Consider the following 17101-nt stretch of genomic DNA (forward strand, 5'->3'; position numbering starts at 1 on the left):
GGTAGTGAATATTTTTTTTATAGAAAATTTTTAAAAAGTAGAAATCTAAAAAACAAATATTCATCAATCTAAGGTAGAGATATGGGGACAATAAAAAAAAATCAACAAAAATTGAAAAAAAACATGAGAGAGAGAGAGAGAGAGAGAGAGAGAGAGAGACCTTTTTTGTTTAAGAAAAATATGCATAGAATGGGAGAGAATTACAAATTTATAGTAAGATAATGGGAATAAGAAAAGCCCAAATAAAGAAAGATGAAAGGGAAAAATAATATGTAAAGATAGAACTGCCAAAGATGAATATATATAGACAATACTTTTGTTTTATTTTCCATTGATTTATTTAGATTATAACATCAAAATTAAAGTAGATGAATATGAAAAGTTAAAATTGCCTAAGAGAAATTTGTAAAGCCAATATATTTATATATTTAATATTGTAAAAAAGTTCAAGATAAAAAATAAATATGAAAAAGATTAATTATGTGGTCAATGATGTGGCGATTGAGTGGCTCAATAGAAGCGTAGCAATAATAAATACTATGCTTTAGCTTTTAGATATATATATATATATATATATATATATATATATATATATATATGTAAAATTAAAACCGCCTAAGATGAATTTGTAAAGCCAATATATTTATATATATATATATATATATATATAATATTGTAAAAAAATTAAAGGTAAAAAATAAATATGAAAAAGACTAATTATGTGGCCAATGACGTGGCGATGAGGTGGCGTAACAGAAGCGTAGCAATAATAAATGTTATGCTTCAGTTTTTAGATATACTAGTGTTTAACTCTGTGCACATGCAAGGGTTCATTTAAAAACAATCACAATTATACACACACACACACACACACACACACATATATATATATATAATTTAGAATCTAATTGGATCCAGACTCTTCGGTTTTTGCACCCAATAATTCACTTGCCACAAAAATTAAAAAATTAGTTGAGACCCATGGCGCAAAATTGAACTTCAATTTAGAATCTAATTAAATTTAAACTCTTTGATTTTTGCACCTAATAATTCACTCGATACACAAACTTAAAAATTAGATAAGATACGTAGCGCAAAATTAGACTCCAATTTAGAATTTAATTGAATTTTCTATTAGCTTTGCGTATTAGACAGTGTTACCATGCATAATAAATAAAAACTTGATTATCCATTACAAAATAAAATTCCTTAAAAATAAGCATACTTAAGCACTTTGTCCCTCTTAAATAACAATATTTCTTACTGTATTAGTCCACACAAGTTCCAATTAAATGATTACATTTTACATTACATAGATTATTACATTTAACATTACACAATATTGTGTGTCTATTCTATATCATGTGCGTATGTCATCAACTTATATAGTTTTTTGCTAAAAGTGTGTCAAAATATACTTTTACTTGAAAAAAATTAAGAAAAAATAAAGTTTTAAAAAGTTGTACATAAACTGATAAGCTAAAAGCTAAAAGCTGGCCAAATAAGTTGAACACAAACGGACACTAAAGGGTAAAAAATAATCCTGCTCCAGATCATGTTTAGGACAAAAAAAGCAAGACCACTGCAATAAGGCTTTGAGAATCTCTTGTATATCACCTTTAGTTTGGTTTCCATTTCAACATAATGAAACCCAACCAAGAGCTTAACACAATCCCTGCAATAAAGGAAGCCAACTCAAATTATTTATTTATTTTTTGGCAGCGCTAATTAGTAAATGATTGATGTAAACCATAGAGTTGTTACCTGACGACACCATTACACCAATCACAGCAATACAATAAGAAGTATATAGGTTGCTAATCTAAGATACTCTATTGAAAATTAAAAATACTAAGTAGAAACATAAACAACTATCATCAAGAGCTTAAGAAAAATATTAACACATAAAACTTAGTGTCGAATTGGGCAACCCATATATCCACAAGTACTATCTATAAATTTAAGCACCCGTGACAATCTCCACATACAGTTTTTAGAAGAAAAATGAAAGCAAGAGAGATAGAGAGAGGGAGTACCTTTAATGAATTTCAACTCCAATAGCTATTCCATTGCAATGACCTTCATCAACTTTTTCAACAAACTTTAACAGCTTCTAACTTAAGAGCCACAAAATTAAAAGAAACGATTAATTTCCATTAGTCAAATGAACCATAAAAAGATAAACTATCTAAACCTAGGAAAAAAAGAAAAAACCATTAATTTTTTTTAAAAGCAGTAAAACACATAGATATGCCACTGCACCCAAATGAGAACTGAAAAATATGAACCTTCTTAAACTTTTTACCCAAAAATCTCTGCTACTTTTATAACTTAATAGATTAGGTTTACTAATTCAAGAAAAACATTTGCACTTGCACAAAAACACAAGCACATGCTATGCAACAGAGTGGAAGATCATATAAGAGAGAACAAAGTCATATGGTGTTTAAAAGAATAAGCACCTGTTTAGTGACAAATTGTTGTACAGAGAGAAGCGGCATCCAGTAGCATAGATATGGTTGGTAGCATAGTATGCAGATTGTAAAATTAATCACATAACAGCCCTAAACCATTTCAATCCTAAAATCCAAAACAAAAACACAAAAAAAAAAAAAAAAAAAAATTCTAACTGAAATCTCTAAATCAATCAATCCAACCAAATATCAAAACATAAAGCATAGTTAACACTCAATTAAAAAAGAAAATTACTGTTGATGGTTCAAATAAAATGGAAACTATACCTGGTAGTGCTGTTTTTACTCAAACTTGGATTGCTTCCAATGACAAATGAAATTCACAATTGAATCCAAGAGAGAGTTAAATAAATAAACCCTAAGTGGAACGATTGGAAACTCTTGGCTAGGAATACTCATTCAAGAAGCATAAAAGAAATTGAAAAGATCAAAAATACTCTGCTCTCTACGTGATTGAAAAATTAACCAAAACAAATTTAACTTGAAAATCCAAAACCAAACCAAAGCAACACAAATACCCTAACCATAAACCAAATCTAATCCAATAAACTTAATCAAAATCAAATCTAGCCCAAATGCCTAAATCGAACCTATAGTGCCAAACACCCAAACATAAATCATAGTTACCACATAATTTTAAAAAGAATAAAGAAAACTGTTAGTGTATAGATTAGCCCATTGGGCTTAGCCTAGTATATTACTTGTACTATATTTCTATTACTTGTACTGCACACATACCTAGCCTATATAAAGGCTCTCTTTTGTACATTGACACACACAGAATATTATACTGACTATTCAGTCATTCTCTCTCTTTATATTGTTAACATGGTATCAGAGCCATTGCTCTGACCTAGTGGTATTTTCCGGCGTTCTTCCGCTGCCCTCGCCTTCACTGGTAGCCACCGTCAGAAGCGAGTTACCGCCGTCACATCCAATCACTACCTCTCGGATCTAGTCTATTTATCAATCAAATCGTCAAATCACAGATACGACGTGATAGATCAGACTTTCCCGAGAAAAACCCAGCCAGAAACTGTCCCAAAGGAGCCTCCACGCGCTCTCACGCGCCACCATAAGTTTCTGGCAGACGAAGACGCGCTCCACTAATTAAATCCTAAAGAATGTGAATTGATGTATAATACATTACAAGGACATTAAGTATTTCTTATTATTATTTTCTATAAAATGTGGGATAGATTCCTATGAGAAAAAGGAAAAGGAAGAAGAACTCAAAAAAGTGACATGAATGCTGAATAGTGGTGAAAAGTGAAAATTGAGATAGAGTTAGGTTAAAAAAAAAAAAAAAATTTTGAGAGATTGGTGTTTTGGTTATTTTCATTGTTATTTCAGTAGTAAACTGGTTTGTTACTTTTTAAAAAGAAAATTTATGGACAACAAAATGTCACAAAATTCTTGTCTTTAGTTTGTGGTAGTTACTATTCTAATATTTCATTATTTTATTTTATTTTATTTTGATCCATAGGAGACTAAAGTCTCTATTATTATGAAAACTCGCATTTAACCTGCGCAATGCACAGGATCATTTAATAATTTAGGCTCACCTTTACATCACTCACAACATAAAACTCCTTTGATAGGTTTGACCTTTATGTTGCATATAAGACATGCAAAAAAAAAAAAAAATACCCTATCTGTTGTTAACATTAACAATCTTGGCTTTGCATGTCACCAATTAATTTGATCTATCTGTGATTAAATTGTATATATATTAAGATTATGCTATTCTTTTTTATTTATTTAATAGATTAACAACATTCCTTATACTTGAACAGCTTGGACTTCAAAAAAGTAAAAAAGTAAGAGACCAAGCACAATAGATTAATAGGTTTCTTGATATTTAGTTTTCCAAAGTTGGTGATTTCCTGTAATGGTTTGCATTTTGATTTTCTAAATATTAGCCTTGTTCATGGCCTTCAGTTGTTATTTGATAATGACCTTGAAATTAGAAGCTTTTTAATGTAGCACCTATAAAAATGCATACTCATAACATTCTCAATTTTCATCAATCTTGTATTCCCAAAATAAGGCTGCACTGAATAGTACGGCAATCTAACAGAGACAAATGAATTACAATCTACAATTATAACCAAGTTCAAAATTAGAATCACATATATTACAAAACTTATATTCATGTTGATATATGAGTCTTAGGATGCTCAAATTACAAAGCCATAGCCTAAATACAGAAAATTAAATCTCTCATAATCTAAAATAAAACAAAAAATTAAGTAAATAAGAAAAGGGTATGAAGAATAGAACTTGGTGCATAATTATTAAGCATTTTTTATGCTTCCAAGTCTTCTATTTCAGCAACTATTTTTCTATTATGTAAGAAAGTTATCCATCCAGTCCTTTAGGAGGTCCTTTTGGCATAATTTCCTTTGTGACTTTTGGAATGTCAAAGTTGATGTAGAGTTTTGTTGCCCATGTGCATGACAGTCGATAGTTAGCTACAAATTTTTTTAATCAGTTAGGCATTAACATTTTCATGTTTTCATTTAAAGTATATGAGAATAATATCTAATAATATTTAAAAGAAACACTCAGACGGTCAAATAGTTAAACTTAGAGGTGAGAAAAACATAACTTCCATTTCACAAAAATGATATAACTCTCATGCTCAACACCTATTGCAAAGATCAAAACCACATCTATATTTCATACCCAATTGACAAAACACAAAATAGCAAAGCACAGATTAATTAAGTTTAAATATAACTTAAGAAACCAAAATGCTCTAAACCAACAATACTCAAACTAAAGCAATTAACAACATTAATGGATTAGGAAATCTAAATAAAAATCATAATACTCCGTTGTTTCATATTGAGTAGAAAAGGAAGGGAAAGCGTAACTTTTTTGGATGGACATTTCGCTCTGGGTTAATACCATTGCTGGAGAAGTGTGTGACTCCAATAGTAGCTATTGTGGTTCATTTGTAGCTATTATGGTTCTTGATGTTTTAACTTCTAAGGGTAGAGGCAATTAAATGAAAGAATTGGAGAAATGAAGAGTTGTATAGTTGAGAAGGGGAAGAGCCGAAAAAGGAGAGAGAGAGAGAGAGAGAGAGAGAGTTATTAATTTAAGAGATAAAAAGAATCAGTCAAGGAATTTAGACAGATGGAGCAAAATTAGACTCCAATTTCATATTTGAATTGAATAAGAAACTGACATATGCACTCAGATTTACATAAATAAACCCACACTCATACTCAAATTAATAACCAACCCCCCCTTCTCCTCCAAACAAATCACACAAACGGTGCTTCAAAGGAAATTAATGACCAAAGGCTTACTTATATTTTGCATCCAATTCAAAACCAAAGCCTTAATCATATGTTAGCAGCAAATTTGGAAATAAAATTTAAAACTTTAACTATAATATTTTGAAAGTTAAGATGGTGGCTTAAAGTTGTAAAACAGGGTGACACTGATTTGACAGTGGTAAATTTCCTTAGATCTCTCTCTCTCTCTCTCTCTCTCTATAGGAATTTTAATGATCTTGATTAAACCCTATAATCAACACATAGACTCCAATTTCATATTTGAATTGAATAAGAAATTGACATATGCATTTAGATTTACATAAATAAACCCAGACCCATACTCAAATTAATAACCAACCCCCCCTTCTCCAACAAAAAAATCACACAAACGGTGCTTCAAAGGAAATTAATGACCAAAGCCTTAATTATATTTTACATCCAATTCAAAACCAAAGCCTTAATCATATGTTAGCAGCAAATTTGGAAATAAAATTTAAAACTTTAACTATAATATTTTGAAAGTAAAGATGGTGGCTTGAAGTTGTAAAACAGGGTGACACTAGTTTGACAGTGGTAAATTTCCTTAGATCTCTCTCTCTCTCTCTCTCTCTCTCTCTCTCTCTCTCAAGGAATTTTAATGATCTTGATTAAACCCCATAATCAACACATAGACTCCAATTTCATATTTGAATTGAATAAGAAATTGACATATGCATTCATATTTACATAAATAAACCCACAATCATACTCAAATTAATAACCAACCCCCCCTTCTCCTCTAAACAAATCACACAAATGGTGCTTCAAAGGAAATTAATGACCAAAGCCTTAATTATATTTTGCATCCAATTCAAAACCAAAGCCTTAATCATATGTTAGCAGCAAATTTGGAAATAAAATTTAAAACTTTAACTATAATATTTTGAAAGTTAAGATGATGGCTTGAAGTTGTAAAACAGGGTGACACTAGTTTGACAGTGGTAAATTCTCTTAGATCTCTCTCTCTCTCTCTCTCTCTCTCTCAAGGAATTTTAATGATCTTGATTGAACCCTATAATCAACACAATAAGAAATAGAGAAAGTAAAAAGGTAAAGGAAACATTAACAAAAGACATTTCAGTTAAACATTAAAGAAAACCACAAAATAAATTAGAAAACAAATAGAAAGCCAAAGGTTATATAGGCCAAAGGAAAGCATCCAGAGGAGGAGCATAACCCCATCAATTAACTATGCAATCAAAGTAACAGTATTTGAATAGGAAAAGCAATCGTGGGAAAACAATGAACTGGGAATTGCAAAAACTACTGGCAGAAACAGTATTTGAAGAAGGGAAAAAAAAATATGTTATGGCCTTGGGTATATATTGTTGAAGAAAATTCAAATAAGATATATGTAAAGAAACATATAGAAGAAGTCCTATATTCAAATAGAAAAAAGAACAAAATAACTCACATAAGAAATGTGTAAAAGAATAAGTACCTGTTTAGTGACAGATTGTTGTAAAGATAGAAGCGACATCCAGTAGCATAGATATGGTTGATAGCATAGTATGCAGATTGTAAAATTAATCACATAATAGCCCTGAACCGTTTCAATCCTAAAATCCAAAACAAAAACAAATAAACAAAAATAAAATCTAACCCAAATACCTAAATCAATCAATCCAACCAAATATCAAGACATAAAGCATATTTAACACTCAATTAAAAAGAAAATTACTGGTGATGGTTCAAATAAAATGGAAACTAAACTTGGTAGTACTATTTTATTCAGACTTGGATTGCTTCCAAGGATTTGCCTTTTCACCTGTGAACCTAGAAAAGAAAACTTAAAGAAACACCCTTTAATATTTTATTACATAGATTTGGAATAGAAATCAATCAATGACAAATGAAATTCACAATTGAATCCAAGAGAGAGAGTTAAATAAATAAACACAAAATGGAACGATTGGAAACGCTTGGCTAGGAATGCCTATTCAAGAAGAGTAAAAGAAATTGAAAAGATCAAAAATACTCCACTCTCTACGTGATTGAAAAATTCTTAATGGATTCGTTATCTCAACTAAAGGCTTTTTTCTTCCTTTTCTTCTTTAAAAATATGGCAGCCATTGGCGAGAGAGACACAAAGACCTAAATTGAAACCAATCCAAACAAATTTATATATATATATATATAAAAATAAAAATAAAAATAAAAAAAATTTGATCATATTTAATGCACAAACTGAATGACCTAAATCAAAACCACTCCAAATAAAATATCAAATTATGATCATATTTAATGAGCAAACTGAAAAATGAAGAGAGAAATTTACAAGTAGCGGTTTTGACATGATGATGGTGGGAGGATTGTCATTAGTAGAAAGTCTGCCTAATACTAACTTTGTTCTCTGTTTTTTTTTTTTTTTTTTTTTTTAGTAATTACTAATCAGTTAGTAACAAACGAAAAGGAAATTCAATTAGAAATAAATGCAATCGAAGATGGTTAATTGACAATCACAATTCCTTATCAATCCAACATGAGATCAAAACATGCATAACAGGAAATCACAGTAATACACAAAGAAACAATAATTATAGCAGCAATTACATGACAAATTCCAACTCTTTTCACCCTCCATGCCTTTCTCTTTAAGGGACTGTCTTAGTTTGGGTTTTCAAAAAAAAAAAATTGGGTCTTTTTTTTTTTTTAAATCTCTTATAACTATGAAACTGTGTTAAGTAAACGGTTACTACCAAACCGATGTAGTGTTTGGGTTTGAGTTTTTAGACATGCGAAAAACTGACTTTTCTGAGTTTTCTCTTTTAATATATACACATGTCAGAATTTTAAGCGTGCTTTTTCCTAACATGGCAACACCTCCTACTATTACCTGTGCTATGCATGAGGTACCCTTCTATTCAAAGAAACCATCTCTAGATAGATGCTAAGATTTGAAGATATTTGACCCAATACTCTAACATATTCCATAAAGTTTCAATTCCTATGAAAATCAAATGTCTTTATCTACAATCTAAAATTCCTAGGAAGAGAGAGAGAGAGGATAGATGCAGCCAGTTTATGGTATATTAATAAATTTCCAATTCCATGCAGACCAAGAAAAGAAGATACTGGACTTCAACCAAAAGGTTCACTCCATTACACTAAGCAGGAAAAGAAATGATACAAAACAGTTACTCACATGTATTTAATCATGACATATTTAACAATCATGTGCCTTGTGTAGATGATTTAATGAATAATACGATTTAATATATGCGGGTGGTCATCTAATTGCTATGTAATGTAATTGATTGGTAGAGATTCCTTCAAACAAATTTGGCAGAAAAGTTGTCCAAGAAATAACGCAGCATATTGTAGCAAATACAATTGCAAAAAGAGCATCAGAACAGATGAAAAGCTTTGCAGTTCTCCACTGTTGAGAAACTGAAGCACCACTTCAAAAACCAACAAAAGCTTTTCTAATCAATCTAATGAATCACAAAGTCAAGCAAAAAACAAAAGTTAGCATCTTATTATATTTTAATAATTTTCCTCACTTTTAATAGCAATTGAAAGACTACAAATGAGTACTTTTGGATCAGCACAGCAACAATGTAAGAAAAGGAAAAATGGAAAGTTTGAAGGGATGATTTTTCAGACTTGTCATGATTCTTATCATAGCAATTAGTTTTTAAAGGATCAAATGAGTTAGTCCAACTCAAAGACAGCATAACTTCAAGTTCAATAATATGATGGTCATTTTATTACCAATAAGAACTACCTTAAACATTAAGATCTTCTAAACAAACTCAGTGGTATTGGACATCGTTCGAAATGACCACATCCTTCAAATGACCCATATTTATTATTTAAGAGAACTTGCTAATTAAGTTATTATGATTTATGAAACCACTTGCAATTATGATAACATCACACAATAAATTTTAAAATTTCTATCATAATTGATAGAAAAGATAACCAAAAAAAAAAAAAAACTACTCGGACAAATTGCAGCAAGGGAATTCCACAGTCGGTTGGAGTTTCGATTGTCCATCTAAAACATACATGGCAAGAAAAATATAATTTTTCTCCCATTTCCATTGAAAAATCAATACATAAAAACTAAAAAAAGAGGGTTAAAAAATTGAACGAATCTCACCTAGATTCTTCAGTTGGGATATGATTCCAATATCTTCAATCATCTATCCCGATGATGGCTAACCCTTTTGAAGCAATCGACAAACAAACACCACCTGGTATTTTATGCAACCAAACTTTCTGCATAAAGCCAATTTTTCAACAAATCCATTAGAAACAGATCAATATCAAGAACATCATAAAATATGAATAATCCAAACAGGAAATAAGCTAGAGAACCATATCAGGGGGGTACCAAAACTTTATCACAACAAAACCAAATAATTTTATTCACCTTTAAATTAATTAAAATAAAATCTAAGATTTCTAAATTAAAATTTATTGTCTTTCCCTCATTTTCTCAAAACCTAATAAACAAAAACCCCATCACATTGCCCTATTTATTTCGTAATAAAAGAAAACCCCATCACAACCAATCAAAAACAACATCTAAAAACTCAAAACTTTTAATTTTCACACACTTTCTCAGCACCCAAACAGAAAATAAACACACACAAAGAGATAGAGAGAGCAATACCTTAGTGCAATCATCAAACACTTTTCGAAGAACTTCATAATTCAAGGGCAATTTCAATTCCTAGAATCAGAGCCTACCTTCTGAATTGTCTGTTGGTGCGAATAAGGAAAAAAGTTTTTAAGTTTTCATGGTTTTTTTTTTTTTTTTTTTTTTTTTTTTTGCACTTCCTTTTGGATTTTCTTTTTCCTCCATTTGTTGGTTTGGAATGAAACATGCAAGCAATAAGACACGGAACAGAGATGTAAAGTTGTTATTTACAACTATGTGTTTTGTTGGCTTATATTCCGTGCCAAATTTGATTGCAATTTTACTCAATCTTTTGTACCCCATATTTATTGTGGAATTTTTTTATTGTAAGGGTTGTGTGATAGAGAGAGAGAGAGTGTGTGTGTGAAGACTCAAGCAATTGAAGACTGAATAATTTTTGCGGGTAGCTCACGACTAAGCATCCCGCGAAGTGACTCATATGCCTTGCACATGCTGGAATGCGAAGAGTCAGGCCAGGATGGAGACAGCTGTGTTTCGCAAGAATCTCAAGTGTAAGGCATTCTCGCGAGACACCCGCGAGACATTCTGTTCTATCAGTCTGTCCATTCTGATACACACTTTCTATGTCTACACTAAATATACCCACATTACTCACAAATGTTGATGAGCGCTTCTAAGAGAAAACCCTAACCAAACACCTTGAGAGTTAGAGATTGTTATACCCACAATCCTCTACACATTTGCTTGTGGAATTTTCTCACTCCTACCTTTCCATTTCCATACCATTGAGAGGTTAATAGTCCAAACACTTACCACACCCTTTCAAGTGTTAAATTAAGTTTTGGTGCTGCTGGGAAACATTAGAAGAAGCCAAGGATGGCAGATGTAATATGGAGCTTGTTGCGGGATTCGGAGAACTAGATAAAACACGGTTCTGTGAAGCCTTGTTGGAGTAAGAGCTTGGAGGGCTTAGGTACATCGGGTAGATTAGGCTTGGAGGGTCTCTTGCTAACCCATGTATCCTAACTGATTGTCTAGTGAATCGATTTCCACTTTGAGGCAACTGAGAGGTTTTTTGCCGAGTTCTTCTATTTCCTCTTTGATAACACATCAGCGTGCTATCTTGTGTTTGCATCTTTCTTCCCTACCCTTTTACATTCCATTTTACTGCTGTGTTGCTTTGATTATGGATTAGAGTAGCTTGTTTATTTATCCACTCGTTTTTACACTATTCCGCACTTAGTATTAAGTTAGTATAAAATCAATCGAGCCGTAACTTTAATTTGGGGGTCTAAACAGCTCTTGTATTTTCAAACATTTTTTAGCTTTCAATTGGTACCAGAGTGGGTACACTTGCTATGGTTTAAATACCTGAGTGTGATCCTTGACCCCGTTTGAGATGGACCGGTCTCAATCTCTAAATGTTCCACCATATTTTGATGGTAGTAATTATGCCTTTTGGAAAGTCCGAATGAGGGCATTCTTGTGTTTAATTGATGATACTATTTGGGATGCGGTAGAAGTAGGATGGACTAGGTCGGAGGCCACTAAATCCACTTGGGATAGAGCAGCACTTACGGCAGCTAACACTAATAGTAAAGCTTTGAATGCAATTTTTTGTGGTGTTTCTCTAGATGAGTTTCACAGGATTTCTCACATAATAGTAGTGAAGGAAGCTTGGGAGGTATTGGAAACCACCTATGAAGGAACAAAGAAAGTGAAGGATACAAAGCTTTAGATACTTACCACCAAATTTAAAGAGCTTAAGATGGGAGATGATGAGTCCTTTGATTCATTCTATAGGAAGCTCAACGAAATCATGATTATGAAGCTCAATCTTAGTGAGAAGATTGAGGATGCTAAGGTGGTGAGAAAAGTTTTGAGGTCCTTACCGAAGAGCCACCGAGCAAAAGTCACAGCTATAGAGGAAAGTAAAGATTTGGATGAGATTAAAATCCAAGAACTCATTGGGTCTCTCCAAACATATGAGCTGGGACTGCCTTCTCATAAGTCGAGTAAATCTCTTGCTCTTAAAACCATCACCGAAAGAACGAATGATTCCTCCAAAGAAGATGGAGTGGAGAAGGAGATAGTATTTCTTGCAAAGAACTTCCGAAAATTTCTAAAGATGAAGAATAATGGGAAATCGTTCAGCAAATGGAAGTTTTCATCCACCAAAGGTGATAGAAAGGAGTTTAAGAAGAAAGATGGAAAGGATTCTCAATCCCCTCAAGGCATTGTGTGTTATGAATGCAATGGCCATGGACATCTCAAGAAGGAATGTCCCAACTATCTAAGAGGGAAGGGCAAGGCGTATGCCACAACACTTAGCGATTTGAACTCTTCTAATTCAGATTCGGAAGAGAGTTGTGATGGAGAAGGAAATTATTCCGCTTTTATGACTATTGCTCATGTTGAGTCCTCGGAGGACTTAAGTTTGCTAGTGCAAGAACTTGGGGAGCATAGTGATGAGGAATCCATGGGAATTGTAGAAGAATCGGATGCTAAAGAAGATGAAGATTTAGCTAGTCTTCAAGAAAACTACAATTCCCTACTTGAGAAGTCAGGAGAATATACAAGGGTGGCCAAGGCAGCTATTAAAAAGATAAAGAAGGCAGAGGAGGACTATAGAAGTCTCCTAGTGCAATATAAGAAGGCCAAATGTGAAATAAAGACACTGAATGGAGAGCTAACAGATGCCTACTCAAAAATAAAATTCCTTGAGCTTGAGGTGGTTCAAGCCAATGCCAAAGTAGAGCAAGTCTCCTCCAAAAAGCTTGATGAAGTCCTATCTCATCAAAAACCTTTCTCCGACAAAACCAGATTGGGATATACTGGAGAAAGTAGTTCAACTATCAAAATAACCTAGGAAGTGAAGTTTGCGCAAGCCAAAGAACCAATAGTGGCTGCCTTTACTCCCAAGAAAGTGGAGGATGAGAAAAAGAAGAATTTGGCTGACCAACAGGTGTTAAATAAGCCTCGTAACCATTCACTGGTTAAGTCTGAAGCCAAAGGGAAATCACTTTCAAAATCACAAAGAGGTCTAAGAATTCAACATTTCTGTCATCACTGTGGACTTCAAGGACACACCAAACCGAATTATCATAAGCTAAGGGCATTGAAGAATGCAAGTGATCAGAGGTCAAAAGACCCGAGAAATGACAAGAGGACTTGGGCTGTTGAGTCATCAAGAGGTCGAAATGGTGATCCCAGTGTGATGGACGTGATGAAAATGATTGGTACATTTACCACTTGCTTGGAAAGCTTCACTAGAGAGTTTGAAAATCCTAAATCTCGTACCCAATCCTATAGGGACATCACCCCAAACGCACGTGCCGTGTAGATAAGAGGGGTACTCATGCAAAAGCATTACAATATGTCCACGCGTTAATACTTCCAATGTTTAGGGACATTTGTTCATGCATCACAACATGCAAAATTTAGTTTGTATCACTTGCATCTGGTTTATAGCATGTTTCTTTTACAAGCTTTTGCTTTGATCTTGTTTTTGCTCTATTTTTTACTGTGTTCAAAAATTCAAAAACCCATAAAAATTGAAAAATCTTCAAAAATTTTAATCACTTGTGTTGTGTATATCACGTGTGAGTTTGGCCTAGTACCTTCGTACTTATGGCGTAGTGCATTTATGAGCTTAGCTTGTTATGTATGCACATTTATCTGTGTGGAAAAGATCTTGAAAACTATGTGTAATTGTTGTAAATAAATCTTCAAGCTTGTCATGAATGATTGGTCACTAGTCTTGATGGTCTTGATACTTGCATAGACTTGTGCCTATATCTCTTCCCAATTTATTTTTATGTTTTTGCAAAAGAGCTCACCAAATGTAAATCTCAAAGTGAAAAAGAGATCTTGAGCTACAAAAGCCTGTCGTACATAGTAGTATCTGACTAGAAAAAAGGGAAAGCGACTTTTGTTTTGAAATGTATGGTGCTCAAAAAGCCAAAGGCTAATTCTAAATGTTGAAATATCAAAAATTTCAAACACTGATCTCAAAAAGAGATATATTATCTAAAAATGATCAAATGTTATGATTTATGTAGAAGCCAAATGAAAAGCTTCTAAGATTTGTAATCAAGTTGTGGGAGGTCATATGTGTTCATTTCTATAATTAAGATAGATCACTTGAGTTAGTACCAGTTGTGTATAACTTGATTGAATTTATCATTGAAGCTTCACTCTGGTCTAAGAACTACTTCACACTTGATACTCACCCAGAACACACAAGACTTTGATTCAATTAATGCTTATCTCATTTGTATGATTGTACATGTTCAAATGTGATGTGTATGCTCAAGTACTTGCTGATCAAGCCCAAAAATATTTTTGAGTGTTTTATATGTTTTTGAAAGTGATTTTATACTTTCATGTCTTTAGTTTTTGTTCAAAATGCATTTTTGTGTTTTTATTCAAAAACTGGTTCAGAGGTTGTTTCGCGAGAAGCTCGCAACTTAGAGTTTCCCGCGAAAAGTGCTTAAGGGAAATAAATTTTTGGTCATTTCACACAGAGACTCTCACTACTATCTCGTGAGTATTTCGCAACTTAAAACTTCTCGCAAAAGCTTTGAGCTTCAGTGGCTATTCTCGCGATTGTCTCGCTACTAACACGCGAAAAATGCATATTTTCAGTTTTTATAATGCAGATGTGACAGTTTTTCAAATACTTAAACTTTCCCTCGCATTGCCTCTCTTCGAACCCTTCTCAACCCAAAATCTTATTTCTCACAAACCCCATCATTTTCAAGCAAATTTCTTTGCTAAAACACTTCAAGGTATGTTTTTCTAAACATTGCTTTTGTTTTTCCTTATATTTTGCAGTTTTTGTCTTAGGGTTTTAAAATTTTGGGGATTTTTCGAAAATGGGTTGGGGTTCTCTATTTTGTGAATTTTTTTCCAAAATATTTGATTGGGCTAAGTCCCATTTGCTATTTATGTCTCTATGTTGGCCCCTTGTGGCAATTTAGCATGTATTGAGGCAAGTTTTCTCCATGTTCATGCATTATTCATATTTGGATTGCTTTGTTGCATGTTAGGTGTTTGACAGAATGTCCGAGTGACATTTCTGTACTGAATTGGACCCAAATGAATTCCAATTCTTGGGTTTCCTTTTGTTTGACCATGTTTACTATGTTTTGGTCAATGGTTGTGTGTTTTACACTCTCTGCCCATTTTGTGCCTCAATGCCATGCCATGCACACACTAGGCACAGACCTAGGCACCCTCCGGCCACACCTCATGCATCTCATGTTGCATCCTCATGCATCAACACATGCACACATATGCACACACATGCACAGCTACTTAATTTCATGCATTGTGTCTATGTTCACTTGCTTTATCTGTTTTAGCATGCTGTTTTGTTATGCTCTGTTTTAGGCTCTTTTTCCTGTGTTTTGGGACTAACTTGAATCTAATCAAGTTTTATGCTCTATTTTGTGTTTTTGCACTTGTGACTTTCCTTGGTCTCTATGTAATTGTGCAGATGTCTCCTACCAAACATTCTGTGACCAAGAAATCCACAAAACGCTCTTGCACTGATTCTGACAATTTCAAGTCTGCTGATGCTGATATGAAATACAATGACTACTACAAAAGAGCAACCATTATTATGGAGAGGGTGGTCCAGCTAGAAACCCTTGCGGACACCTTCATTCCTGAAGTGTTCAAAGAAAGGACTTGGACCAAGTTGTTGAACCCGATTAGGGTTGTGTACTCAAAGATCATACGAGAATTTTTCTCAAATGCTACTGTGGAAGAAGACCATATAGTTTGCTGGGTGAGGCACAAAGAATTTATGATTACAAAGGATAGTATTCAAGAATTTTTGGAGATTCGTCCTCCCTCTCAGCCAATCTCAGTCCAATATGAAGATAGATTGGGTTCTACTGAGGAGATGATAAAGATACTTGGTGGTACACCGAAGAAGACATCCATGAATACAATCCAATTTTCACCAGAGATGAGGACAAAGTTGAAACTTCTGAGTGGTCTCATTGTGGTTTAGAGGGACTATCCCATTGGTGCACACACAGTCACTAGGAGCACAACTCACATCAAAGGCTCCAAAACAGGTGTGCATATGATACCACGGAATCGTGTTGAAGACGAAGGTGGAGATACAGAGGAGGAGATTGATAGATTCACTTCTGCTCCAGAGTCTTCAGCTCAGCCATCATCTTCAACACCAACACAAGGTTTAGACAGACTTGATCGCCTATTAGCTAAAATGGACTAGATGTCTACAGTACTTAACGCCCGTGTGCAGCACACCGCGACATAGTTTGCATACCTCCAGGGACAAATCACTGCATTGTCTTCACAGATCGATGACTTGTCCATGGCGCGGGGATCAGATTCAAATCTGATCAGTTCTAGCCTCTTTGGCCATTCCGGTCAAAAAAGGGGAGAAAATTTTAAGGGGGAGCTTGCTCTTTTTGAGAGGGAGCAGAGCATAGACATAGCTTAGGCATAGAATCTTTGGTTCATACAGGCGGTCTAATTCTATTTATGTTTTGGTTTAAACTGTTTCAATCTTTATTTATATTGTTTACAGTTTCTACTGCTTTTGTTTAAAGCTTTAATACTCTGCTTTTTAATTTTAGTTTATTTTTTCAGTATATGTGTTTACCTTATTGCTTTGTAACAATTTTTGTACTTTTTAGATATTTCTA

The 17101-nt window shown here is 33.4% G+C and overlaps 1 long non-coding RNA gene across 1 annotated transcript; it reads right to left on the minus strand.

Moving 5' to 3' along the window:
* Positions 1–4598: 4598 nt before the first annotated feature.
* Positions 4599–10568, minus strand: LOC136065123 (uncharacterized). The gene is made up of 4 exons (XR_010626763.1): positions 10425–10568; positions 9909–10027; positions 7245–7362; positions 4599–4948 (listed from the first exon to the last, which is right to left on the minus strand). It is a non-coding gene; the product is annotated as an uncharacterized LOC136065123 (long non-coding RNA).
* Positions 10569–17101: the final 6533 nt, after the last annotated feature.

This window comes from Quercus suber, unplaced genomic scaffold, assembly GCF_002906115.3.
Source record: "Quercus suber isolate HL8 unplaced genomic scaffold, Cork oak 2.0 scaffold_856, whole genome shotgun sequence".
In the NCBI taxonomy this organism is placed as follows: domain Eukaryota; kingdom Viridiplantae; phylum Streptophyta; class Magnoliopsida; order Fagales; family Fagaceae; genus Quercus; species Quercus suber.